Source organism: Gallus gallus, chromosome 9 (genome assembly GCF_016699485.2).
Source record: "Gallus gallus isolate bGalGal1 chromosome 9, bGalGal1.mat.broiler.GRCg7b, whole genome shotgun sequence".
NCBI lineage: Eukaryota > Metazoa > Chordata > Aves > Galliformes > Phasianidae > Gallus > Gallus gallus.
This window is the reverse complement of record NC_052540.1, coordinates 1,373,743-1,400,341: the sequence shown is the minus strand read 5'-3', so window position 1 is coordinate 1,400,341 and position 26,599 is coordinate 1,373,743. Positions and strand designations below refer to the sequence as shown.

The following is a 26,599-nucleotide window of genomic DNA, read 5'->3' as shown; positions in this document are numbered from 1 at the left end:
GGTGAAGTTTACTTCCCATTTTCCTGGCTGGGCTGATAACCATACAAAAGTGTCAAATAAAGTTTTGTGGCACGATAATAAGAAAAAGGAGCAGCGCAATAATGGTATTATATGCAACTTGTGGACAGACAGCAACGTTGCTATGTTTTCAACGGCACTAGCCCACTTTCCCCCCTCTTCATTCTGTCATGAACAACTGCAACAGTATTAGAGCTGTCTTGGAAGGGCCAGGTAAACAAGGAGATCACTTATCGGTGTCGGTGATAAGATCGTAGATTTGCTGGCAAAGCAACAGGAGGAATAAGGATGGCTTGGTAATGGAAGTGCAAAAGCTGCACTTGAGGCAATCAGAAAAGCTCATGGGAATGACAATGAGCCGCTGTCAGTATACGTCCATGCTGATGAGAAGAAGGGAGGAAGACCTGAATTTTCATAACAACAAGGTTGAGAAAGTGTGCCAGGTGATGAGCTGTGCAGAGACAAATGCCCAGGAAACAAGAATACTGTAAAACCATCTTGATGGTACCCACACGCTTAAAAAATTAATCAAGTAAAGATAATCCTTGGAGCTCTTGCTGGGAGGAGAAAACACATTGTCCATAAGCTACCACAGCACTGTGAGCTTCCAAATTACAGCTCATCTTCTGAATCCCTGGTGCTAATTCACCAACTTGTACAGCCCTTACCTTTAACATTTATATTGCTTGGAAAATTATGCATAAATGAAATAAGGTTATTTTAGCATTAGAGAATTTTCTTAACTGAAGTATATCGGTATGGAGATCCACCACTGAATGTGGACTGTTTTGCTTAAAAAAAATAGGCAAAATTGGTGCTGTCTCATTGAAATGAAAATATACTCCATGGGACAGGTCTAAAAGAGATCATGGTCCTTTCTCCAGATCGTTATAACCTTGACCTAGCCTACAGGAAATTCAGACTTAAGAGCTTCTTCAGCTCCTTTAGCTGCAATGTGACAACATAAAGAACAACCCTCCAGTCCGCAGCAGGACTTGAATGTGTTTTTGCTTTGGAGGTAGGTAGTTCACACAAAACTACACTTTCATTTACCTAAGATGTGCCCCAGCACTAAGATTCATGCTTTAATCTGCATGATCACAGCATTCGTAATGAACAAATTAATTACAGCCCAGGAGTCTGTAGGGAAAATTGTGGATTCTTGAATTGTTATAGGTACTGTCAACATACTTTTGTGGGAAAAATCATTCCTGAGCACAAAGCCACACCCAGTATACAGATCACAGCGTCATAGGATGGTTTGGGTTAGAAGGGACCTTTCAGATGACCTAGATCCTTACTGTAACCTCAACATGGAGCAGTCTGCAGTTGCAAGAAAGAAACTACAGATGTGTTAACTTGCTTGAGATCGCTGTCACTTACAGTGACCATATGATCACAATTAATTGCAGATAATATGTCATTATATAGCACTATGTTTCTGGCAGTGTGTCAGTCTGATACCTTAGATGTAAGGGCCTGCTCTCAAGGCTTTAATCCTGGAGCCCCATGCATACTTCTGGAGGTGACCTTTTTAGTCAACCAGCCAACTGTCCTTGAAAAGTGACTGACAGGAGGAGCTGATGCTGCCAGGAGGGTGGTGACAGAAGCTAACATCAGCCATTGCATTTCATTAGGAGGTCAAGTGTATTTGTTTAACCTCTGAGAAGTTGTGATATGTGGTCTTGAATCTTGAATCTGTTGAATGGGGCAGGTGTGAAATCTTTTGCATACCAATTCAAGGTAGAAAAAAACAATGTTGGAATGAAGATGAAGACTGCTGTGTTAAGTTCAGCCCTAGCAGATTATCCAACTACTGCTGTGCTGTTAACAATGAGATTTGATAAGGAAAATGTTGATGGTAATGAATGTTATTTTTTTATATGAGCTTGCATAATTTTGCAAGCAATTGTAATGCAGAATTAGACTAACGATCACGTTATCCTATCACTCTTATATGCTGTAAATTGACATCAGAAGATTCAGGTTTTTGGATGTGGATGAGCATACTGGCTTCTTGCATTCAAGTTCTGCAACTCTTTTTCTGTAGTTAAGCTGCCAACCCATTCATGCTGTGGTCCTTAAAGTCAACACGGATATTTGCCATGGGTTGAAATCCATATAGATTGGCATTATTTCCCTGTGAAGCACTAAGATGACTGACCTTGACTCGTTGTCGTCTATGGCTATGCACTGCAGAGGAAAACATGCTCTCTTTTAATGAGGCAGTCCAGCGAGTTTGTCAGTTGGCCTGGTGCTCAGGGAATATTCCAAGGGAAGAGTGATGGTAACTATGGCAGGAAGAAACACAGCTCTGTAGTCAGAAAATGAGGAAAAGCTGCGCCTTTTTGTAATACTAATTTTATCAATGAGTGTCAAAAGACCTTGGGAAAATCCTTCTTAATCTGGGTCTGTATTCCTATCTTTGAAATGTGAATAACAACATATTATTTAACCAGGTAAAAGCAAATTAAGAATTGCTTTAAAGTCTGCATTCTCCTGTTCCAGCACCACCACCACTTGGCTGTCTGCAGAACGCAGCCCAGTGAACTCCTGCCCTTCCCTGTGGTGTGGCATTACAGCTAATGGTTATCCTCTTGATCTTTAAAGCATTTGAAAAAAATAAATAGAAAAATGGGAAAAGAAGCCAGAAGTTGAGGAGTGGCTTGCATACACCGCCTTCAGGCTCAACTACGTTCCTTCCAGCAACTCAGATATGGTTCTCTGTGTTAAACTGGAAAGAGATGAATGGCATCCATTGCTTGTGGACTACCAACGTGCCTGCAGAGTTGAAGGAGGCTCACTGCAGTGATAATGAAGACTTTGCGATGCTGATATTGGTAGTGGTGTCTTAAAAGATTGCAATGAAGAAGCAAATATGAATGCATATAGCATTTTGGAAGGGAAGGAGGAATACAAGACTGTTGTGAATCATTCCAGGGTACCAGAGATTCACCCATTCATGCTGTGCTTTCACTCGAACTGAGTCTGAGTGCCTAATGAGAAAGATGACACGTTTTTAATGTAGAATCCATAAGTCAAAAGTGGTAGCGCAGTTGGAATTAACTGTCTGTATGGATAAAGCAATGCAAGAGAAAGATGAGTAAACTAAAAACAAAGTCATTCTGTCTTCCTGCTCTCTTTTCTCTTAATGTATTTGTAAAATGCCTGCTCTGTATGTTGATAAATACAAAAGGGGAAGATAGTTTATGTCGCATTCACATTCTGAGCACATCATTAGCTTCTCTTGTTTCTCCCTATGCTCCCCTTGCAAACTACTTAAGCATGTGTGATAACAACAACAGGAGAGCTTTGCTGGTAACAACCTCAGGATCTGTTAGAGCATCCGTGTTGTGTGTATGGAATGGGGCATTTGATGCAGAAACCTGACATGTGCCAGTCTCTGTACTTTCCACCACTCCCTCAGTACTTGTGGCTGGAGTAGTTTCTTCTTTGAAGATGAGATCATGTTTGGGGATTTACAGTTTCTGGTTCCTTGCTGATTCTTCAGTTAGGCTCTCCCTGTAATCAATTCTTGTAGTGCTTTCAGAGCTTTGTTTCTTTGCCCAAATAAATATATTTCCACTTTATTGCTAGTAACTCAATAAATTACTCTTTCAAAAGATAGAAGCCAATGTATAAAGTTAAAAATTGGTACATGGGAAGTGCAAAGGGAGACTGTTCGTTTCACAATATGATTCTTGCCTGGCAATATTCCTGTTATTGATGTCTCCGAACAGCAACTCTTCCAGCTCTGGCGGTGGAGTCCCTTATGGGAACTGCAAGCTGTATTTGTTCCACAGATGACAAAGCTGTGCTGTCACTGCAGGCAGCAAAACTAACTTGACTAAAGGGTTCTCTTTCGACAGAGGTCTTTCGTTGACACCTGGAGTTTTGTTAGCACCTCGGTACCTTGAGGTGTGTATTTTTCATGTTAAGCTAACACTGTTAGGTTGGCAAAGCTTTGTAGCAGTGACTTATTCCAGCACAGTGATAATATTGGCATGGGTCATCAATTGCTACTGTAGTATTGCTGTTTTCCTAGAGAAGAACATTTGGTGAGGTAGTGCAGCTGGGAACCCTCCAGCCGTGTTTAACCTTCTCTTTCTGTGTACCACAAAAGGTAAATATTTGAGGTGCAGTTTTAATAAAGCAACATGGCCTTCCTCTGCTTGGAAAAGAAAGTTTCTGAAAGGCAATAAGTAAACGAACAATATATAAGCTTGACTATAACCCATTTTCCATATAGTCTAGTTTTGGAAAGCACATTAAGTCACTTCTAGGGGAATAACACAGAACCAGCTTTATTTAGTTAGTTAGATTAATTCCATTTTAATATTTCCATTAGCCATTTTGTACTTGGCACTGCAAAGTAATAAAATCCTCCAAATATTGACACATAGAAAAGTAAATGCCATTCAGCCATGACAATCTGTTTTTCAGCCAACTTCCTAGAGTTAGAAAGTCTGCTGTCATCATTTATTTATATATTAATAAAGCACGTGATTTTTATCAGTAGTTATTCCCTTCTAGCAATTAAGGCAAAGCTGATAAAATCTTCCCTGAGTCAACATCTTTGTTTGTTAACTTCTGAACTAGCTAAAAACCTTTCTAGACTGCACATTAGGAAGAAGAGGATCAAGGTTCTCTTTTAGAGTGTGGCACCAAGTCAGACGTGAATGGAAGAAAGGGAACTTCTGCACGTGTCAAAGGCAAGTGAACGTTTCTCTTGTTGAAAAACCAAGTCCCCCACTTTCCCTAACAGTTACTGACTATGCTGATAGGTTTTGTAGTAGGCTTAAAATATCTGAAGAGTAAATATTCATTTTTTTATACAAAGTAAGGGAACATTTCATTAATTACAGATATTAGAACATAGAACACGTGCATTTAAAGGAAACTGTTGGGGGGAGATGCATCTCTTTCTGGATTCAGGGCTTCAACTGAGGGCAACACAGTTCCAAACAGTCTTTGTCAGTTAAGAAGATGACCTCTTTCATTAGTGTTTGCTTGAGAATCATAGTAATTTGCATTTACTGTAAAATAAAAAATGATTTCTACTGCATAATTGCACAAGGAAACAGCTAATTCTTGGGTATTATATATTTTGGGGGGAAAAAGATGGTCTACAAGACATATATGGAAAGAACACAAGGCTGGCCTTTTGACAGTGGCATTCACCAGTGCTAGGAAAGTAGCTACTAATTTCGTTTTGGAGTAACGTGCATGCTGTTTCACCAAGTGTCCAATGTACCATGCTAAATAGAAATGGAGTCTAAATGGAAATGGAATCCCAAGGAAAGCCATGTGGTATATTACAACTTCCCAGCTGAGCAAAACCCCTAGTAGCAACTAAAACTCTGATACTTTATGTTACAGTCAATTTTAAGATTAGATAAAGGATCCAATGGATTCGTGCTCAAAGAGGGGGGAGGAAAGGCACAGAAGTGCTGTCTCACTGCTCCAGAAACAACTTTGGATATGTGTTCCTTAGATACTGAACCCTTAAATTATCTCAGTGGGTCCTGGTAAATATCATCAACAGAATTAATGGCACTGTTTAACCTGCAAATCTTGCAGCTAGTAAGAACAAATTATACTTCCTTAGCCAAAATAGAACTTCATAAAACTACTGTTGTGTAATTTACTATTAAGCCAAAGTAGCTCAAGTCAGCATAGTGTTGTGCAATATGGTATGGCTTAGGTTCACTAAGAAGAGGTGAATGAAGTGTTAGCTTGATAATTGTGTGGTTCATCTGAGTACGAAAACACAGCAATGCATGTGTTACTCCATGATAACAGACTACCTCTGAGGTGTTATGATGGTCTCATGCCTCCAGCCACCCTAGCAGCACAGTCATGTGCAGCATGGTGTGCCCAAAAGGCTTTGCTGCAACTGTAATGTAGGTTTCTGTCAGAGCTGTCTTTGTTCTAAAAGATGGACTGGTTTGTTTCAACCATGCTTTGAAGAAGACTTTCAGTAGAAATAGATCTTTTTAATATAATTTTATATGGGGCAGAATGCATACAAGGAAAATAGAAACCAGAAGTAGAAACCACACGTTCTTGCTTACCACCTTTCCCAACAATTCTGACTTTATTCAGACCAAAAAAAAAAAAGGAAAGAGGAATTAATTATAACCCATACTCCTGGAATTTCTTCAGACACTGAAGTTTTGGTACTCCAAGAGAATGGTAGCACAGGTGTTATTTACGTAGTTTCAGTGTGTCTTAATATCTTCCTTCTTCGGTATTACTTATGTGAGCAGCACCTGTCAGGTGGCTGAGGTTCCACTGATGACACCTTTGGGACTTTGTATAAATCACATCAGGACTGTAACTCGAGACTGATGGAATTTGATAATAGTTCCCAGCTGCAAAACATTCAATATGTGTCCCTAGAATCTGTGTGTAAGCTTTTAATTTGCTTTTCTTTCTCCACCTTTAGCCTGCTCTTAGAATTCTCTGACTGTGCTCTTCGGAGAACCTTTTCCTATAAGCTACCACCATGACCAAGTTTTGCTATTTGCCTGCAAAGACAACTTAGCATCCTTCATTTCTGTTCCTAAAAATAGGTAAGTTGTTGCAGTGGCCTGTGAAGACATCCATCTGCTTTCAGCATTTCTGAGGATCTCACTTTGCTTTGTGGCACTGTTCACAAGAATCAGAAGCCCAGCACTTCAGCTCTCATAAGGTCTGCTAGCTGCAAGAGAGTTGCAAGTGACAGATACTGAGGGCTAGCTGATGGGTGCCTTGTCTGAAGAGCTGTATGTTCTGCAAAGTCTTTTTTCCTTGGGTTTTAGAGTTGTATCTATTTTCTTCTCTTTATTTTGGTTCCTCTTCAGGATAGAAGAGACATTCAGGCCTAATGTTATCATCACATTTTAGATGTTAAAGAGGGAGAGTGAGAGTCTCTCTCAAACGGTATCTGCAACATGAGTGATATCTGAAGGACAGACGTTGAAATACAGCCATTCATAGATACTGCTGTAAGCAAGTCCTTGGCCTCAAAGCAAGACTGGAGTTCAAAACATGCAGCAGCATCTTTTGTTTCAAGAACTCTGCTCTTCTTCATTGTAACCGTAGTAGCTTTGATGCTATTGGTGACCAAAGACACTTTTTAATTTATAGTGCTAAATTGGAAGCTTAAACTATTACATTCGGAGACAACGATGATATATCATTATTACACAGCTGTATGCAGTCAGACTCACATATTGGTCACCATTGTAATGGTGTCATGGCACCCACTCTTCTCTGGGCTGCCATGCCAGGGCCCCAGAGCTCTGGGTAAAGGATTTTTTCCAAATATCTAACTTAAATCTCTGCTCTTTTGGCTTAAAGCCATCCCCTCTGGTCCTGTCACTATCAGACCGTGTCAAAAAGTTGGTCTGCCTCCTGTTTGTAAGCTCCCTTCAAGTACTGGAAGTCCACAATGAGATCTCCCTGGAGCCTTCTCTTTCCCAAGCTGAACAACCCCGCACGCCTCTAACCTGAAGAACAAGGCAAGGCATGTGCTGGCAGACTGTAGAAGCTGTGAAGCTATGATCTTGCAAGTGCTGTGAATGTTCTTCTTTAAGGTCGTTGCTGTTGTTAAAAAGTACAGCTCTGAGAAGTTTGACAAGTGGAATTCAGTTTCCACTGAAATGAGCAGAAAGCCAAACCAGTGTTCTTAAAAATGAATCGCACATTAAAGAAGAGAATCATTGCCTGTTCTCTTCTGCATGTGATTTGAATGCAAAGTATGTTATGGTCTGTAGTGGTATCCAGACAGAGTGAGATACTCTTTGATGCTATGTTGGGAAGTATTGAGGCAGAGCTAACTGTAGCATGCTACAGCTCAAAACAGGGTGAACAAGGGCAAGAGCAAAAGGAAGAAGACAGATCAATCACAATTAGTTCAGGGAGCAGATATAACCTCGAGCAGAAAGATTTAGATCTCTTCCAAAAATGCTTTGTCCAGTTTAATAAAATGGGGTGTTCTGATTTCTCATAGTTATTCCATTCTTTTTTTTTTTTTTTTTTTGAGACCTGCTAAGCTTCCATGCTCTGTCTCGTACCCATAAACAAGCATAACTCCAGGAGCTGAGTTGCTGGTTCAAATGCAATACTTCCCATATGTTCAGAGTTTTTACTTCCAGTGGATCATTTACTTTTAAGCTTGTAATTACAGCATATCTGGAATGCTTTCATAGTCAGGCTTTTATTCTCCTTAGGAGCAGAGAATTGCACGTAAGTTAGGTTTTGTAGCAGAATGGCCCCTTTTGGAGTCTGAGTCTAATAAACAGCAACTGGGTGTCCAGTTTCCATTAAAAATAATGAATCAATGTAGGAATTTCCATGTGGTAAAAATAGACAAGGAAGACCTTAATTATGGAATGATTTTAAGTGGAAATCTGACTGAAAAAAAAAAAAAAGCAAGAACATCATGTGAGAAGCAGCTTTCCACTTTTAACTTAGAATACCCTTGGTTTAAGTAGTCCAGTTTTGCTTTCTGTCTTTATGGAGGCACCTGCGGTAGGCTATAGCAATGACCACACGTTGCTGCTCTCTCACACTGTGAATCCTGAGGGCTCCTTTTCTCTGTTGCAGTACCACACTAGACCCTATATGACAAAATGCTACAATGAGCAGTGCATATTCACAGGACTTTGCATTTCAGCTGCTTCTTTCAGATTGTCAGGTAGCTTGGCCAATGTTAATGTAACCTCAACACTTCTCAATCTGTGCCTCGTGATAATTTTAGGTCATGCAAGCAGAAGTAGAGAGGTGAAATAATCTAAACACATCTTGTAAATTAATAATAGAACTTGAGTACTCATAGGGGTTTTGTTTTCCTCATAAACCTTATTCATTGCTGCTTTTTTTCATTAACCCTTAAATAATCTCTAAGAATGTATTTGCAAGACATCAAAATGAATCCTAGTGTAGCAGCCCCTGGAAGGTGGTGTAAAGCCTTCTGCTGAAGGTTTCTCATGAGAAATGCTGTAGAGCACAGAGCGTAATGGTGCACCAGTTAGGGTTTATTGATGACATGGTTAAGTCTTATACGGAGTGTATTGTGGGACCTGCTTTTTTAGAGGAAGAAAGTACACAAAACGCGCTTGCATGCAAGATTTGCACTCAGATTTTAGAGATTCGACCCTTACTTTCAAGCACATGTGACAGAAAGGGTTTACCACGATGCTGTCCACCAGAATTGCTCTAGTTGCACCTCAGTCTTTAGTATAGCAGAGTCAACAGTTTTCCAGTGTAGGAATTTGTAGCTCAAATGACTTTCTACTCTCTAATACTAATCCAACTCAGGTTGGATATTAGGACAAATTTCTTCTCCAAAAAACGTGATCGGGCTGGAACGGGCTGCTCAGGGAGGTGGTTGTGCCACTGTCCCTGGAGGTGTGCAAGAAATGTGTAGTTGTGGTACAAAGGGACATGGTTTAGTGGGGTCATATTGGTGGTAAGTGGATGGTTGGACTGGATGATCTGGGAGGTCTTTTTCAACCTTGGTGACTCCACAATTCTATGAAAGACAAACATTTATTCTGGCGTAAGGAAAAAATGCAGATCTGAATAAGACTGTTATATCAGAGAGGGAAATGTCAAAAGGGAAGGTTAAACAATAGAAAATCTTCTTCCAGAAGGAGAGGGTAAGTTCTATGTCCATATTTCAATCCCTGGAATGAGTTACCAGCAGAGAGAAGGTGCAAGGCAATTTCTTTTAAAGACATATAATAGGCATAACTAGCTAATTTTCATGGGGAAAAAGAAATGTGAAATAAGTCAGCTGTTGCTTTACCAATTGCTCCATTGAAAACCTGGCCTTTTCCATATTCCAGCAGGCAGCTACAGAAAACATCTTTCACCACCCTGAAATGCACATCAGTGAATTTGCTTAAAACTCATTGCACCAGCTAACTACTAGAACAAATGTGCTTGAACTGCATGCTAGATTCTCCCTTTTCCTCCTTTCTGAAAGAGAAAGGAACCAACTGAAAAGATCCACAAACATAACTCCAGCCATTTTTAAGTAGCTGAACTATTTTAATGCATCGCTGCTGCTAATCAAAGATCTGGAAGGGCCAAGGAAACCCAGGTAAGTAGTGGATCTGAACTAGAAAGAATTGCTATTGTATACTCAGCATATCAGGGGAAAGAAATGATGATATAAATACTCTGCTGTTTCCAGTATTTACAGAAAGAGGCTGTGCACCCACGCTGAACAACTATTTCCTTGCTGATGAAATCCTTGCAAGTCAATGCAACTTATGTACTGTATTAAAATGACTGGTATGAAACTATATTTTCGCAGTAATGAAGTGATAACTTGTCATATATCCAGCTCTTCAACTTGAGATTTATATTCACAGTGAAATACCCTTAGGGATGTAACTGTCACCACCAGGAATTCTAGTTGTAAGTAATTTTGGCAACAAATGTTTGAACATTAAGCTCTGTATTGTCACTGAATTATCATCTGTTTTGTTAGGTTATAGCATGGTATCCATGGTCAATAGATAATGCCCCTCAACTTCCTATGCCTCTGATAAAGGTTGTGTCAAAATCAATCTAACCTGCTCAGGGAGAGGGTTGTGTCAACGTCCCTGGAGGAGTTCAAGAAATGTGTAGATGTGGTACTGAGGGACATGGTTTAGTGGGGAAATATTGGTGGTAGGTGGTTGGTTGGACTGGATGATCTTGGAGGCCTTTTCCAGACTTGGTGATTCTATGATTCTAATTCAAGCTGACTTAAAACAGACTTTTAAAAAAATAAAAGGGGGGAAAAAAAAGAAAAAAAAAAAGAAGAGGGGAAAAATAAAGGCAAGATGCATCAGTTTGATTTTAGAAGGAAATAATCTGATTCCTTAAGGTGCTGGACAAAGAAAAGTATGAGTAATGAGGATATTTTATTCCCAGTTTTATTGTTTATAGGGCTACTAGCATCAGGAGGCAGTAAAGGCAGTCACAGTAAACACAAAAACAGTATGTCCTCTGCATTGACTGTTCCACGTAGGTGTGAGTAGAGGTCTTGTGTTATGCAAACATGGGAAATGAGCAGAAAATACTTGGACTTTTTAAATTAGTTTCAGAAGGATGTTAGTTTTTCCTACCAGTTTGCATGTACTGGTCTCAGATATAATTAGGAAATAGATTTGCGTAGCATTTTGGAACACATGCCTGTAAACATGGACCTAGAGCCTTTCAAAAAAGGGAGGAAGTTGCATTTAAATTGTACATCAAAGACATGAAAAATAAAAGGAATTAGTTGGATTCTGGCCAGCCAATTTCCTCTTACCAACATCCACTATTCATTCTCCTGCAAGAAGCAAGGGCAGAGGCACAAAGCACTCCTATTTTCCTTTTTTAAGGCAGTTCCTCTCAGGCTATGCCCATAAACAAGGTCAGTTTTCTCAAGCTGCAACCTCTCTCACATCTGAATTATATCAGCAGATAGCCCCGGCCAGACCCATTTATAACAGAGCTCCTCTAAGCTATGTGGCCTTTGGACAAAGTGTATTAAAGTCAGTGGCAAAGTTTTCAATGAAGTCTATAGATTTGGTGTTGGGGTCTCAATGGGCAGATGCTTTATTAGATGCTTAAATAGGATGATACCCATGGCACTAGACAAAATATTTTGATTGTTTCTATCAGCTAAAAATTAATTGACATTTAACTTAAAAAGCAGAGTAAAATTAATCAGTTTTCTGATTGTTTTGTTAATATTAGGCGTATGATCTAAAGCTCATTGACATTAACGTGACTTTATGTTGAATAATGAGCTTCTGATAGGGAGTTGGAAGTACCTGAGCATAACTAAAATGGAAATAAAAGACAAAAAATGAGGGCAGGAAAGCTTTTGACTCATGTTGTATTATTTTTAACAGTGGGAGGGGATAAAAAATATCGACTTCCCATTCTAAAGTATGGAATGAACTGATGGAGTAGTCCAAAAATCTCGGTTTGGGGAGGATCACGAGAAAGGGGCTGTTGCACAGAAGTGATCAATAGCTGCATATTTGCTTTACCCCAGTCTGTGCTGTAAGGGTGTGTTAATGGCCAGTGCCATTGTACAGAACAATTTGGTTTCTGCTGTAATGCAGCGTTATGTCACTGAACTTGTAATACCTTGTAAGAAGAGCTTTCTGAAGGAGATTAAAGCATCTCTGTCATGAATTCCTTCTCTATTGCAATGTTGTGAATACCTGCTGTGAAATCTCATGAGACAACTCATGTTACCGTATCTCTTCTGCTTGGCATCGGTTGTGCTGATTCACACATACAATTTCTGTCTTTTCGTTTTTCTGTACTTTTTTTCTGGTAATTTCCTTGGCCTTTCCTTGCAATTGGTCTAACATCCATTCTGATCCATACACATGGCACCCTCCTGTACATTTGTGAAAACCACCAACACCATTCAATGTGTAAGCTGTTTGCTGAATAGAGCGTTGAGATATATATATGTACGAATACATATATATCATTAGATTGACCTAAGATACTAATTTATGATTAAATATTGTCTTTTGCTTTCTTTGGCGGAGGTACTTCTTATACTGTATTGCAGACAGAGGCAAACTTTGAACAACCTAAACTATTTGTACCATCATTAGTTTCCAAACAGTTCTACTCTGCTGCTGTATTAACTTTCCAAGAGAGCATCTGTTCTGGACAGTGCATTTGAGCTCCAAAAATGGAATAGAATAGCCTGAAAATGAATGAATATTAAATGTTGTGTGTACATTGATATCCATCTATGGTGTGTTCACAGGAATTTGTACTTTGACATTCCTTTTCTATTTGTTATGCCTGGAAGTAAAACAGTTCATCACTTTTGACATGTTCATATTTGGATGAGATAACTGGTCATGGTATCTACATTAAGCAAGAAATAAGCCGGGGTGTTATTTGTTCAGAGCATGAAAATATTCTTTGCAGTGCATGTGGTGACATCTCTTGGTAACAATTCCAGACCTCATTTACAGGTGGAGTGACAGACACCTGAGGGACAGGCAGTGCATGCAGACACAGCTTTTAATTCATGCACAGGAGTGAACTGCCACTGCATCGAGAACAAATGTCAATAGTTTGAGATATGTAAAATTTGCAACACAAACTGCTGCTATCACAAGTGAAATAGATGGTGAAGGCAGAGGTAGCGGTTGTTCATTTCCCACTGTGAGAGCTGAGACTGCAGGTGTGCAGTTCTGAATGCAGGGCTTCAAAGAGCCCTGGTGATTTCTAGCTGTGAACAAAACTGAAGCAAGTGTAGTTTTGTAGCGTCCTAGCTCACTCACATTTGGTGTTCTCTGTGCCGCTGTGCCTGAGTAACAATGTGGGGGAAAAATGGAGGTGTTAGGGGTCAGTGAGAGCAGGGATTCCAAGCCTTTTTGGGAAGAGGGTTTGGTGAAGGTAACAGTTCAACATCAGGGACCATGAAATGCTGCCTTTTCCCCCTGCAAAACAAGAAGGATTGCATACATCCTTATTGCTGCACTCTAACTCACGGGAATCCATAGGAGTGGGAGCTTACTGAAGGATCCTCATTGACGGCACAGGACTTTAGATGGAGCCTGTGGTACTGCCACTGAAAGCTTTTTGTTGCCACGCATCGCAGAGTTTGGGATTTGCCTTCCCACAAAATGCCTGTCTGTATCACAGAACAACTATGGAGATTTCCCAGCAAAATTGCATTGTGGTGTGTCACAAAGGTCGAAGGATTTTGTGGCAAGCAGTGAAACTTTAAATTCCATTTGTGAAACATTTAGAGGACAAACTGCATCTATTTTTACAATGCCTTACTCTACTGCCTTAGTACCAGGAAATTTACGAGAGGCCCGAGAGTGGAGGAGATATTTCTCTCTTTGGAAACAGGAAGGTTATGTTGACTGCAGAACTATTACTGACAATGCAGTAGTGCTGCCCAAAAGCCACCCTCCATCTAAATCGTATATCTAGGAAAGCTGTTGGAAAAGCCTTGAGATTGTTTATAAAAGTTCAAATTTCACATGATTAATTCATTTGCCTCCTTTTCAAACCATTTTGCATGTGCACAACTGCAAACTTTTCTCCCAACCTACAGATGCTGCAAATGGATGCATAACTAAATGTAATCCCATTGTGCCCAAGAAATATCATAGAGCCACAGAATTACCAAAGTTGGAAAAGACCTCCAAGGTCATCCAGTCCAACCATCCACCTGTCACCAATATTTCCCCACTAAACCACGTCCTGTAGTACCACGTGTAAACGTTTCTTGAACACATGAAATATCAAGAAATACCTTACAAATACTTCAATACCTTACAAATACTTATTAAAGGGCTGGGAGGTAACGATGCTAATCTAGTTCTTTTTGCCAGTGCATATATCCATAAGAAGCCTGGTTGCAGTGAAAGTAATGGACATATAGATGAATCCTGCATAGGGCTCATGCTTTCATTGGCTGTGCTCAGGCATAGGATGATGATGTATGGGCTGTGATTCTGAATAACGCGGTCCTTCTCTGGAGTATAAGATCAAAGGCTAGAGAAGTAATCAAAACAATTTTGAAATAATTATTGATTAACTTGAGAGTAAATAGATATCAACTATTTGCTGTGAGCATCCAGGATGTTCCCTAATCCATTCTCGGTCACTTTATAGGGACATTGGATGCTGTGCATGCTGAAGCATGACTGCCTACACAGAACACATGGGAGGTGCAGGTAAGGAACAAACGTACTTTTAACCACACGCTGTAGGTATTCTGTTTTCCTCTTAACAAGCACACTGTCCGGTGAAACCAAAACACTACTTTATCCAGGGAAGAGAATGGTATGGAAGCCTGGAAAAAGCTCAAACCCAAAGCTTGAGTATAGAGCAAGGTCTGTGCAGATCACAGCAGGGAAAGTGAAGTTTTGTAATGTGGTTTTAAGAGCCCTTGGGTGTAATTCAACTCTTCTATGCAATCCCTTTTAACATGACTCTGAAATTGCTAAACCAGAATACAGCTGCTTTGTGCTGGGTTTTTAGGCTGCTGTTTTAATTCACTGTCCCCCTTTTCACGAGGATCAGAAATCGCTGTTGTTCTAGGCTGGTGGCTCTGGTTTCCAGGTAGGTTTGGATTGCTGCTCTATGTGCTAAGTAGCGTTCAAAACATAACATGCTCTTGCATTTATTGCAAACAAATCTCTCCTGCTAATTACCTCGCAGATATTTTTAGTTTCCTTATTGATGCTCTCCTGAATAGATCAAGAATAAACTTTCAGAAAAATGCAGTGAGCAAAGACCTACGTGAGAGTCCCTTGGGCAAAAGAATTTATATAAACTAGGCTAGAAAAATACATGGAACGACTTTGCAGCTTGTGGAAGTAATTAAGGCAAAGCACCTTCCCTAAGAAGTAACGAGCTGCATCGCACGGCCCAAAAGCACATCAATAATGCTGTGGGAATTTGTGAGCTGCTGCAGAACGGTTTGGGGTTCTTCTCCTCGAGTCCTTCTCAAGAGTGCTCTCCTGGGGAGGAAGCATGACTTGAATTTTACAGGCACACGCACCGCTCAGCAGACGTTTTGCTACAGCGTAGGGTTTGAGCCTCTCTGTAAAGAACAATTCTGTGTTTCTGCCCGCGCTCCTGTTATCTCTGCTAAGCTTCCAGCTGTTACTCTGTCTTGCTTTTTCAGTCCTCCTCTGTCTGCCCGACCAGGAACCTGCCACTGCCATAATAACCAGTCCCTTTAGGGCTGTGGTGACGGGCCTGGCAGACGCACTCGGATTAGATATACAAATGAATCCCATCCTGTGTAAGCAGGCGGGGAGAAAACAGCTGTGTACCACCCCGTCTCAGTGCAGTGTTCTTAGTGATGAGAACTCTCCAATAGCCCACAGTAACTGACAGAAGAAGCCTTATCTCCAGCTTCTCAAGAGCCTTTATGCTTTCCTTTCAAATCGAAGCTTATCTGCTAATTGGTTTGACCCACCATTCACCTGCTCATTAAAGAAGTCTGCTGGTTCGCCCAGTCTGAGGACTGAAAGGTAATGGTGACTCACCTGGCAGTGTGACTGAGGGCTTTTTTTTGTTCCTGGGAAACACACAGCAACGTTCATTGTGAAACCCCTACAATGCCATTAATGAAGAGATTTTTAATCCTCATAAATCCGAACGCCATTATTTGATATTTAAGGGCAAGTGAAGGATATTAAAGTATCACTGAAGATAGCAATAAAAAGATGAAAAACAGCCCTGCTTGATAATTCATTTAAAGATTTTCAGAAGGGATTGATAATTATCCCAGCATAATAGCTTAATTTCAGGAGGCTTTGCATCTCTTGACTTTGCATTACTTTTGCATCTATGACTTTTGAGGTATTATTTTTAGATTATTTTTTTTTTCACAAGGTTTCAGATTCTCACCCTTGAAGACAAGTCTCTGCAGGTCTAAATGGGGCTGTGGTTCCCAGGGGGAGGCTCGTTAGAAAAGAAATTGCGGTGCTGTCTTAACCAGAATATTCACTTCATCTGCTTCCTGCAGGAGCCTCTGGAGGCTGTCATGCACAGACCTCGCTCTTACCAACTCATTAGAAAGATGCATGGCAGAATTCCCCCTTTGAGGATGGCCTTTCTGGAAGGAGAGGGTTTATGCTGGCTGTGATGGTAGAACAACAAAGGCAGTACACCTGTAAGAGCAGAGCTTGGATGCAGTGAAAGGTCAGCGTCGTGCGACACGGGGTCATGACAGCTGGATAAAAAGCAGGCAGCAGGCGTGTATTCACATGTATGGGGTGTGTAGGCTCAGAAATGGGAATGAAAATGAAAAATGAGCCTGGAAACAAAGAACCCTTTCATTCCTTCTTCATTGTCCTGTAAAGTACGGCTTTGTAGATGTATATATGCCTGTTTCATGTAGAGGTAAATATTGATATTCACCTTATCCAGCTCAGCACTGCAGATAAAACAGTCGGAGATTTGCAGGTGGACAGAGAAGAAACAGTCTGCAATGTGTATGTTTTGAAGGATATTAGTAAAGGTAGTGGGCCCGATAGTTTTATATCACTTTTTGGATTAAAGTTCTTCTCGTTTGACCTTGGGTAAAGCTGCAAGTTCTCAAGGAGAGCAGATATGCTTCAAACAAATGTGATTATTGAGGAGTTCAGGAGTAACCGGGCATGCAAGAGATCCCTCCCAGCTTTTCCGTTCTCGTTCATCGTTGTGCTTAGGGAATAAAGAAGAGGATTCGTTTCCCCGTGTTCTCCAAGCGCACCCCCGGCCCCGTGGTTTCCCGGTGCCGATAGCGGCGGGGGCCGCTGCCGCCATCTCCCGGCAGCCCGGAGCCGGAGCGCAGCTCCCATCCACGACCCGTGGAGCTGCAGCGGCACAAGGAAACGTGCTGCTGATCCCGAGCCCAGCGGTTGAGCTTTCACTCGAGAAAATCCCTTTCTTTTCCTCTCCCCTCTCCCCCCCCCCCCCCCCCACCCCTCTCCGGCCCCTTTTCTTTTTTTTTCAATATGACTACTTTGCAAAGCAGGGGGAAGCAGATGGAGAGAAGTGGTGAAGAGCAAAGCAGCAGCAAAGGTCCACTGTGAGGAGCAGGGCAAGAGCAAGGAATGCGGGGTGGTGAGCAGTGTGAGAAGTGTAATATAAGATGAGCGTTGGGGTCCAACAGCTCGCAGTGCTAAGCAGGGGGCACTCTTGTTAGGTATGAACAACTGTGTTTCCTTTGAACCTTCTGACCATTGGCATTGGATGGCTTTAGTCCTGAACTGGGGCTGGATGTTCTAGTTTATTCAAATATTAAACCATAGAATCGTAGAATGGTTTGGGTTGGAAGGGACCTCTAAGACCACCTGGTTCCAACCCCCTGCTATAGGCAGGGACACCTCCCTCCAGCCCAGGTTGCTCACAGCCCCATCCAGCCTGGCCTGCAGTGCTCCCAGGGAGGGGACATCCACAGCCTCACTGGGCAAATTTAGGAGGCTGGGAGTCGTGGAACTGTAATGAATCATCCCTAGGAGGAGGTACTACCCATAAGATGTGTCATTCCAGTGTGTTGCACTGCCACAGAGAACTTAGAGATGAGATCAGTAATATACATTCTGGTGATCACTTCCTGCTACCTGCATTCATTTTCTTCTGACCTTCTCCATTCCATGGGACATTGACTTGAAATGTGAAGTTAAATCAGTAGCAAAATATAGACTATATATGGAAAACACAATGATTTTTCCCCTGTCATTTGGAATTTTTGTTCCCTTTTTCCCCCCCTCGCATTGTCCTAATGAAGGGACATTATCTGAGAGCATCCCTGCCAGGACACCACTATGGGATATGCTGTGTGTCATCCAGTCCTTCATGCTCCAGGCAGACGTTTTCAAAATCAATTGAAAATTTTATTTCCAAAAGAAGAGAACACGGTGTAGAGGTATCTACACCTTCATAGCTCAGACCTTCCGCTGGGCTGAGAGTGGCTGCAGCAATGGACATAGAGATGGAGATGAGATTCGTGATGCTTTATTGGTTGAAGAAGAGGAAGTGAAATAAAGGAAAGGTTGGCAACAGCCCCAGGAAATACCCTGATGTGAAGTACAAAATGAGTACAGTTAGAAGCATGTTTTCATTGTCTTGCAAACAAATTTAAAAGTTCTCTCCGATGTGTTCAGCCACTGATCCCTGCAAGTAAATGAGAAGCTCTACCAGGAGGCTTTGTGCCCCTCCTGATTTCAGCACTGTCCTCAGCTCGGCATTTTTCGCCCCTTACTGCCTCTGCTCACTCTCAGCATGAGGAGTTCAAGCCTTGGTCTTTATTTTGGGCCCTTAAAGTGACAGGAAGTCTGTTGGGCTCATAGACTCTTTAAGTCATTCAGGTTGGAACAGACTTCTAAGATCATTTAGTCATCATCTAAGATCATTTAGTCATCATCAGCCCATGCCCACCATGCCACTGATCTTGTCCCTCAGTGCCACACCTCCACAGCTTTGGAACACCTCCAGAGATGGTGACTTCCCCACCTCCCTGGGCAGCCTGGGCCAATGCATTACTGCCTTTCTGAAGAAGAATTGTTTCTTAATACCCAGGTGAACCTCCCCTGGTACAACTTGAGGCCAGCACGTCCTACTGCAATTCACAGCCTCCTCTCAGGGAGTTGCAGAGTCACTGCTTCCCTCTCCTCAACAGTGGGATAATACATTTGCAAGTATGACATCTTGAGCTAATAGGAATCTTTTACAATCTCTGTAAGGAAATGAATTTCCCTCTTGTAAACTTATAACTCTACTCTGAGGTCGCTTTTATGAGAACTAGATGGCATTAATCCTTAGAAATTCAGAAGCCAGGTTAGAGATGGATCAAGGCAAAGCAGACAGTGCTTTCCTCTTAGTTGCACTGTGGATGAGGCTGCTGGTGGTTTCAAAGCAGAGTGATTTCTAAATTTACTGTGAAATGCGTTAGAAGCCATCGTATCTAAGAGGCTTTTCATTGCTAATTGCAGCGTTCCCCTGTGCAGGGTTCACTTTGGCCTCTGGGACCTGGAATCACTGCCTGTGTGTGGAGCTGAGCTGCACACTCCTTTGTGGACTGTGCTCTACAATCCCATGCAGGAGGTGGTAGATGCTCTTTTAGCTTTTGACCATGAAAGCCATCAGCCTGGAGGAAGGGTTTGTTTTTGTTGCTGAGCTGCCAAACGCGGTAGCCAAATGGAGGCAAAGGATGCTAAGGTTGGGGACATCTTCAGCCACCCATCCATCACCAGTGTTTTTAATTAGATTACATCTCGAGCATCCCGTGTTTGCCGGTCTGAGGCCGTGCTCGGAGCTGGCAGGTGAAGGGGCTGCTCAGGTGGTTGAGGTACCGCCAGGAAAGCAAAGTTGATTAAGTTCTCCCCGGAGCAAAACGTCAAGATAACAGCCAGCTGCGTTGTGCTTTACTTCTTTTTCACCACCGGGAGGAGCTGGCAGAATGGGATCCCCAGATGCCCCAGGTGTCTGCTCTCCAGACTCCTTTAAACTGGGTGGAAGCAGAGCTGTCTGATCTGTGGCTCTGTGTGATGCCTTTGGGGGCTCAGGGCACAGAGCGGTTCTCTGCATGTCCGCATCCCTCTGTGCTGCTCTCTCGGTACACAGAGGGCAGATTTTCAGCCCAAGGTCATGTATTTAAATAGCACATCACGTAGGTCTGGGCATGGTAGAACAGTCTGCAACCAATCTGTGCAGGGCAATCTGTAAATATCAGAGAGGTGTCAAACCCATCCAAAAGCAAAAGTCAGCCTTCAGCCAAGAGGGAAATGCACACACAAAGGACTGCATGGCTACTCCTAACAGCATCCCTGCTTCAGCTCACAGCCCCATTGCTCACTGTGCAGTGTGACCAGACTGCACTTCTGAGCAGCCAGGAGTGCTGGAAGAAAGGCTTCCACACCTTTCTGAGTGTGATGGCTCAGCTGTCCCACATCTCTCCTCTAAGATGAGGGTAGTGAAGGATCACTGAGGCCGCAAATTTAAAAAGCCTGAGATATTGTTGGAAGAGAGTAACAATGCAGATCCTTCTCTCTCAAGACAGTGACTAAGAGACAATTATGACTGAGGTGTCTATGACAGAATTAAATCAGTTCCATCATTCTTTCTAACTCTTTGTAAGTAAGCAGAGTTCATTTCTGTGCAACGTGGATGAAAAACATACACACTATCCTTGGCTCAGAACGTGGATGCAAACGTTGCATGGACCTTCACTAGAAGTCTTTGGGGAGAACCGCTTTCCAGAAAGTGTTTGGGGATGGAGCAGTCAGCAGTGTGTTGTGGAACCAGGAATCATAGAATCACAGAATGGCCTGGGTTGAAAAGGGCCATAATGACCATCCAGTTCCAACCCCCTGCTATGTGCAGGGTCGCCAACCAGCAGACCAGGCTGCCCAGAGCCACATCCAGCCTGGCCTTGAATGCCTGCAGGGATGGGGCATCCACAGCCTCCTTGGGCAACCTGTTCCAGTGCGTCACCACCCTATGGGTGAAAAACTCCCTCCTAATATCCAACCTAAACCTCCCCTGTCTCAGTTTAAAACCATTCCCCCAGGGGTTGACTTCAAGAGACCATGTAAGCCACCCCATCTGGCAGCTGGGGGGTGTTTACAAAGCACCACCAGGTACGGTCAATTAATGGAGTTATGTGTTTTGCTGGGCACCCGCTGGGCTCTGCAGCAAATACATGAACTGTCTGAGTGATGAAAGAGCATATAAGCAGTTGGAACATTTTCCCTTTCAAATGCTAGGTTTGGGACTTTGAGTTAATCACTTACACTGCAGAGCATCCCAAGTCCCTGGAAGTCTTTAAGATAAGGAGGAGGAAGAATAGGTAGCTATGAAACATTTAGTTTCTTGGCTCCTCAGACACTGCCTGCTGCCAATTTTCACTGCTCAGTGCACACAAAGCTGTTTGTCTCCTAACATGGAATCCACACTGGGATTCACAAATGCTTCGGAGTGTCTGTAGGGATCAGGCAGACATATAGAACTGCCATCAAAGAAACTGTGCTTTGGTTGGAGAGAGAATAAGACCAACTGCTTCATGTTGGTGTTTTATACTTAACTATGGAAGGTAACTTCACTACCAAATCATAGTATCCTAGAATCATAGGATGCCTTGGGTTGGAAGGGACGCCAGGGATCATCAAGTTCCAACCCCCTGCCACAGGCAGGGCCACTAACTCCAAATCTGGCACTAGACCAGGCTGCACAGGGCCCCATCCAGAGTGACCTTAATCACCGCCAGGGATGGGGCATCCACAGCTGCTGTGGGCAGCCTGTGCCAGCACCTCACCACTCTCTCTGTGAAGAACTTCCCCCTGACATGCAATCTAAATCTTCCCTACTTGAGCTTAAAACCATTCCCCCTTGTCCTATCACTGTCTAAATTTGTATTTGTATTATTAGGACAGAAGTAGATCTCTGTGCGTAGCCTTCAGTTCAGTGTTCTGCTTATCCCTAAAAGCCCCAAAACTGAGCAGTGAGGCATCTTGTGGGTGATGATACACAGACCAGCGTACAAGCGTAGATGGCTGCCTCGAGGAAGCAGGTGCTGCTCCACAGGGGATGTCCCTGGAAGATCAAGGATGCAGAACTAGGCCAGGATCACTGTTCCACATTTGCCAACTACTTCAGCCTGGCACCTTATGGGTACCTTACAGAAACCCTTTCACGTGAAGATCATCTGAGCTCAGCCCCAACCCTCTGCCAAAACAAAAGCACTTCCCCAGGAATAAAGTCAGCAAAGTTGCGGGCATCATCCACAGCCCTACAGTTTTCTGCCTCTCTGAGAATTTGGGCTAATGACTTTCATAGCTTCTTCCATTAGCTGCAATGTTTTCTATTCTTTTTTCTTAATTTCCTTTTCCATCAGTGTTGTGTATGTCTCTGCTTCACGCATGAAACTTGAATCCACGGTATAGATTAACAGATACCAGCCAAGACGTATCTCAGTACTTACAAAGAAAAAACAGTGATAGATAAACCAGACAAACCTCAACATCATGTATATCCAACAGTTCCTTGTAAATTGTTGGTATTTTAATTCCTCCTATTGACTGTTGGGGAATATAGCTTAAAGAAACAAGCAAAATTTAGCAAAATGGCTTAACTCTTCTGCTGCAACCAAACAGTCCCCAGTGCAGAGGTCACCAATACTGCAAAGCCTCCCCAGCAGCACATCCCAAGTATTTTTGTGTCTTCAACACAGGCAAAAGGAAATGTGACACCATCCTGAAAGGTGGAGCAAAAGGATGGTTCTTTAAACTTAAAATAATTAAAGCTTGAAGTTTCACGTCTGAGAAGTGTGGTTGTTGTTTTTCCGTTTTGCCTTTTGCCATTTCAGTGACATTTTTGCAGCAAATAAATTCCAGATGAGCACAAGAATCACACTACAACGTGGCAGGACTGCACTATAATTACTTGTGTTTGAAAAATGGAGTCTGCCTGCTTGAGCTCCTCTTATAAAAGCAGTTAAAATACTATTTATTCCTTTATGTCTTTAAATAAAACCGTCTTCATGTACAGTTGTCTTTTTACATCTTTACAATCACCACTCAGATAGGAGCACTCGCCTTGCAGCCAAGGGAAGACCCCACGAAAGGAGCAGAATACTTCGACATAGGTTTAAAATCACTCAAGCAGACCATCATTAATTAAACAGGGAGGGATACGTCATCTGTGGGTTTTAAATGCAGACAACCTAAAAGGCCAAAAGAAACTTTCCACACCAACTTTTTGAGCCAGCAGCCTGATTACATTCCATTGACTGATCCATCCTAGGATTCTATGACTGAGGTTCTAGGTTACACACACTCCTTAGATCTGATCTAGGTCTACCTTTGGAATAGGCTAAGCACTGCTTTCCTCATCTGCTTTCCAGACTTTGGTGGAAGGAGGAATGAAATGTTTTTGTTTGACTGGAGAATATTTTATTTACGGAACATGCACTGCAGTACTCCCATTATCATTAAACAGTAACTCATTATGTGACTGTGCTTTCTTTCTATTTAAGCTTCCTTTTCTCTCTGTGCTCAGAGGACAAATTAAATATTGAATTTAAGTCTAATGCACCTAGATCACAAAAATGTTTCCTGTCACTCCTGTTTCCCCACTGCACTCCTTCTCTTTCCCTCTTTTTCTCTGAGCTACCATTATGAGCCACTGGCAACAGTAAGGAAAATTGCTTTTTCTTGGCCCCGTTTCTCAAGGCTGAATGCCCTGCAAGAACTATAGGAGCATTGGCCCAAATGGTATTTGCCAATAGTTGTTTGGAGTACGGTATCTTCAAGAAATCTTGGCCAGGCACCCCAAGTACACATTGCATCCAATGCTGGCTTGCTTTCTTCTCCTCCGCATGAGTAAAGCGCTGATAAGAACTGTTTGGACTGTGACTGAATTGTGTTCTGCAAGTTGCTCTTGGTCGTAGTGATCCAGAATGTGGTTTGGAGATGTTTGATTGAGAAAATCAAATGAAAAGAAAAAAAGAATGAACTGGGAAGCCTAAAATCAGTGCCTTTGGAAACGAATTTCATGGAGGCAGAATGAATAAATGAGTCAAAGAGGACAAGGGAATGAGTACCCTCCTCTGTAATCACCAGCTAAACCTTTGTCTTGAGGGCTGTTCAGGGTTGGTAAGTGACAGTTGTGTCCTTCATTCACTTCGTATCACTCATGAAAGCTAGGAACATCAAAGCAAAGAAACAACCAAGCACATTGCAGCAAATGTCTTTTTAATCAAGTAGGAAGAAAGGTCTTCCGTCACAGCGTAAACATCAGCAGTGCACGAAGCTGCAACGAATGGTAATTATGAAGTGTTTTTAATCTAAAAACACTTTGCATTACCGAACATGTGAAATGTGAGAGCCTTCTTCCTTCGCTGCACAGGAAGACATGTGATAATTGGGGGCCATATCCCGGCTTACCGCAACAGATGGGGTCAACCTGCTCAGGGAACCAGTTTGAAGTGTTCCCTGTTTTTCAGAACATCTGAAAGTTCTTACTGCCATATGGCGAAAACACGGAGTGAAAAACTGAGTGACGGCAAGCAAGATTGCTGACGCAACATGTGCTTGGTTTTAAAGCTGTAACATAGAAGGTAATGGCTGAGGCCATTACTAAGGCCACTAAGGAACTAAGGCACAGGCGTTACCTGTCTCACCGGCCACCTATACTTATCCTTCAGTCCTTGAAGGACTTGGAAGCATGGAGTCCTCTTGCAAGGCACCTCTCATAAAGGGGGGATGAAGGATGAAAGGACTCAGAGCTAGCTGCCACTGCTGCCTTCGCATAGCAACACAGCAACTCCTACTCTCACTTGTTAGCAGTAGTGGCTTTGCTGCCCTTCAAGCCAAAGGACGTACTGGTGGCAAACATCTTGGTGTGGCATTTATGGCCCACTGCAAAGTGGCACCTGCAGCACCGCCTCGTAACACAGCATTCTGTCCGGGCCTGGGTCTGTTGTGAGGCCTAACAGCAGAACAAACCCCCTGTGTTAGCTGTGGGTCTGTGCCACTATTTCTAACACTGGGCTGTTCCTTTATGCTGTCTCAGCGCCTGCCTCTGCTCCTGCCTTTTGTGCAGGTGCAGCTCATTTGTGAAGATAAGCACTGCTTTCAAAGACATGAAGTTCCTACAAGTTCTGTGAGAGATCTTTAGCTGTGTATCAGAAAGATGCAGGCTTCCCACTTAGCTCAAATTCTACCGTTCTGAGATGCACAATCTTAAACAGAAAATTAAATATTCTGATATATACTGTTAGAGATACATACACGCATGTTCTTATCTCTATATACACATGTTCCTATCTGTTCTGGTACATACAGCAGTCAGATGATGACTCACCCCTGGTGTAGCCAGCATGTTGTACAACTGCAGATAGAGGATGTGAAAGAGGGAGCTGGGAAGCTCTGACAGCGTGGCAAATCCAGGGGAAATATGGGGAGCAGCGGGTGAATTGGGGAATGTGGTGTACCCAGGCTGTAAGCGAGCCATTGCAGGGATTAACAGAACTGCACTAAGCAGCACAGCTTCAAGACAGAGGCCAGGTATATATAATAAGGGAGTATTTCCTTAAGAAGCCATATCTGTTTGTCTTTGTATTTCTCAGGAAGGGAACTAGAGATGGCAGAGATCTTCATACTTGAGAAACAGTGTGAGTAGAGACTTCTATTGTCACACTTTGTAGTTCAATCAGCAGTGACAACTTCTGGCCTCGGTGCCTGCTTTTGCAAGTCAGCAGCAAACTTGCAATCAAACTCATTCATGCCACATCAAGTTAACAGGCTGAGAAGGGAAAAAATAGACCCTTTCATGCAGATTTACTCTTAATTATTTCGTAATCAGTTTAGGTTCCATTCGTAATCAGAGAGGCCAAATCAATACTCATCTAGGCAAATGTGCTATAGAGGCAATCGTTCCTTATGCCAAATATGAAAATAATGCCAGCTTTGCAGTGTAATGACCTTTCCAGTCTCACTATATTAGCAATGCTGAATCTTCAGTTTCAAGATTGCCAAGGTCTGCATTGCACTCCCCACCGCGAGGATGTTTTACTGCACACTGATGGTATTTACCTCAATAATTGTCATAACATTTCTTCCGGATAATCCTTGCAGCGTGTTTGGAAGTAAGCTATTCCCTTTTTATCAATAGAAAAGTAAGAATGAAGTGAAATTACTTGCTCAAGGGAAAAACATAACCAAGTTGCAGAATTTCTGTGGCTTTGCTCTCGTTTCTGTACTCAGAATTACAATTGCATTCCTCTCTTTTTTATAAAACTGTATTCATTCATTGATTGTTTCAAGGACAGCGAGAATCTTTTCCAGACATACAGTGTGCTAGAAATATGTTCACATGAAAAAAGCTCTTAAAAGTCTTTGTCATCTCCCAAACTGAAATACCAACACTCACAGTACTGATAGTTGATGTAATGTATTAAAAAATCCAAATTCTGTCAAGGTTTCCCAACTGTCCCAATCATACACGGATCTGTATTCCAGAACTGATGAGCTCCGGCTCTTTAATTATGTTTTTTATTTAACAAATATCTATGATCTGTTTTCATGAATTGTGAATGTTTGAGCACCTGAGCAGT

At 42.3% G+C, this 26,599-nt stretch overlaps 1 long non-coding RNA gene across 6 annotated transcripts in view; it reads left to right on the top strand.

Moving 5' to 3' along the window:
- Nucleotides 1-6,464: 6,464 nt before the first annotated feature.
- Nucleotides 6,465-26,599, top strand: part of LOC112533031 — a 35,220-nt gene continuing 15,085 nt past the window's right edge. For 3 of the 6 annotated variants that reach the window (XR_006930946.1, XR_005862338.1, XR_003076810.2), the window contains exons 1-3: nt 6,465-6,593; nt 9,855-10,111; nt 14,659-14,720. This is a non-coding gene — a long non-coding RNA (uncharacterized LOC112533031). Of the gene's footprint in view, nt 6,594-9,854; nt 10,112-10,204; nt 10,306-14,658; nt 14,721-16,525; nt 20,891-26,599 lie in introns of those variants that run through there. The other 3 variants (XR_006930947.1, XR_003076811.2, XR_005862337.2) reach the window with 2 other exon arrangements.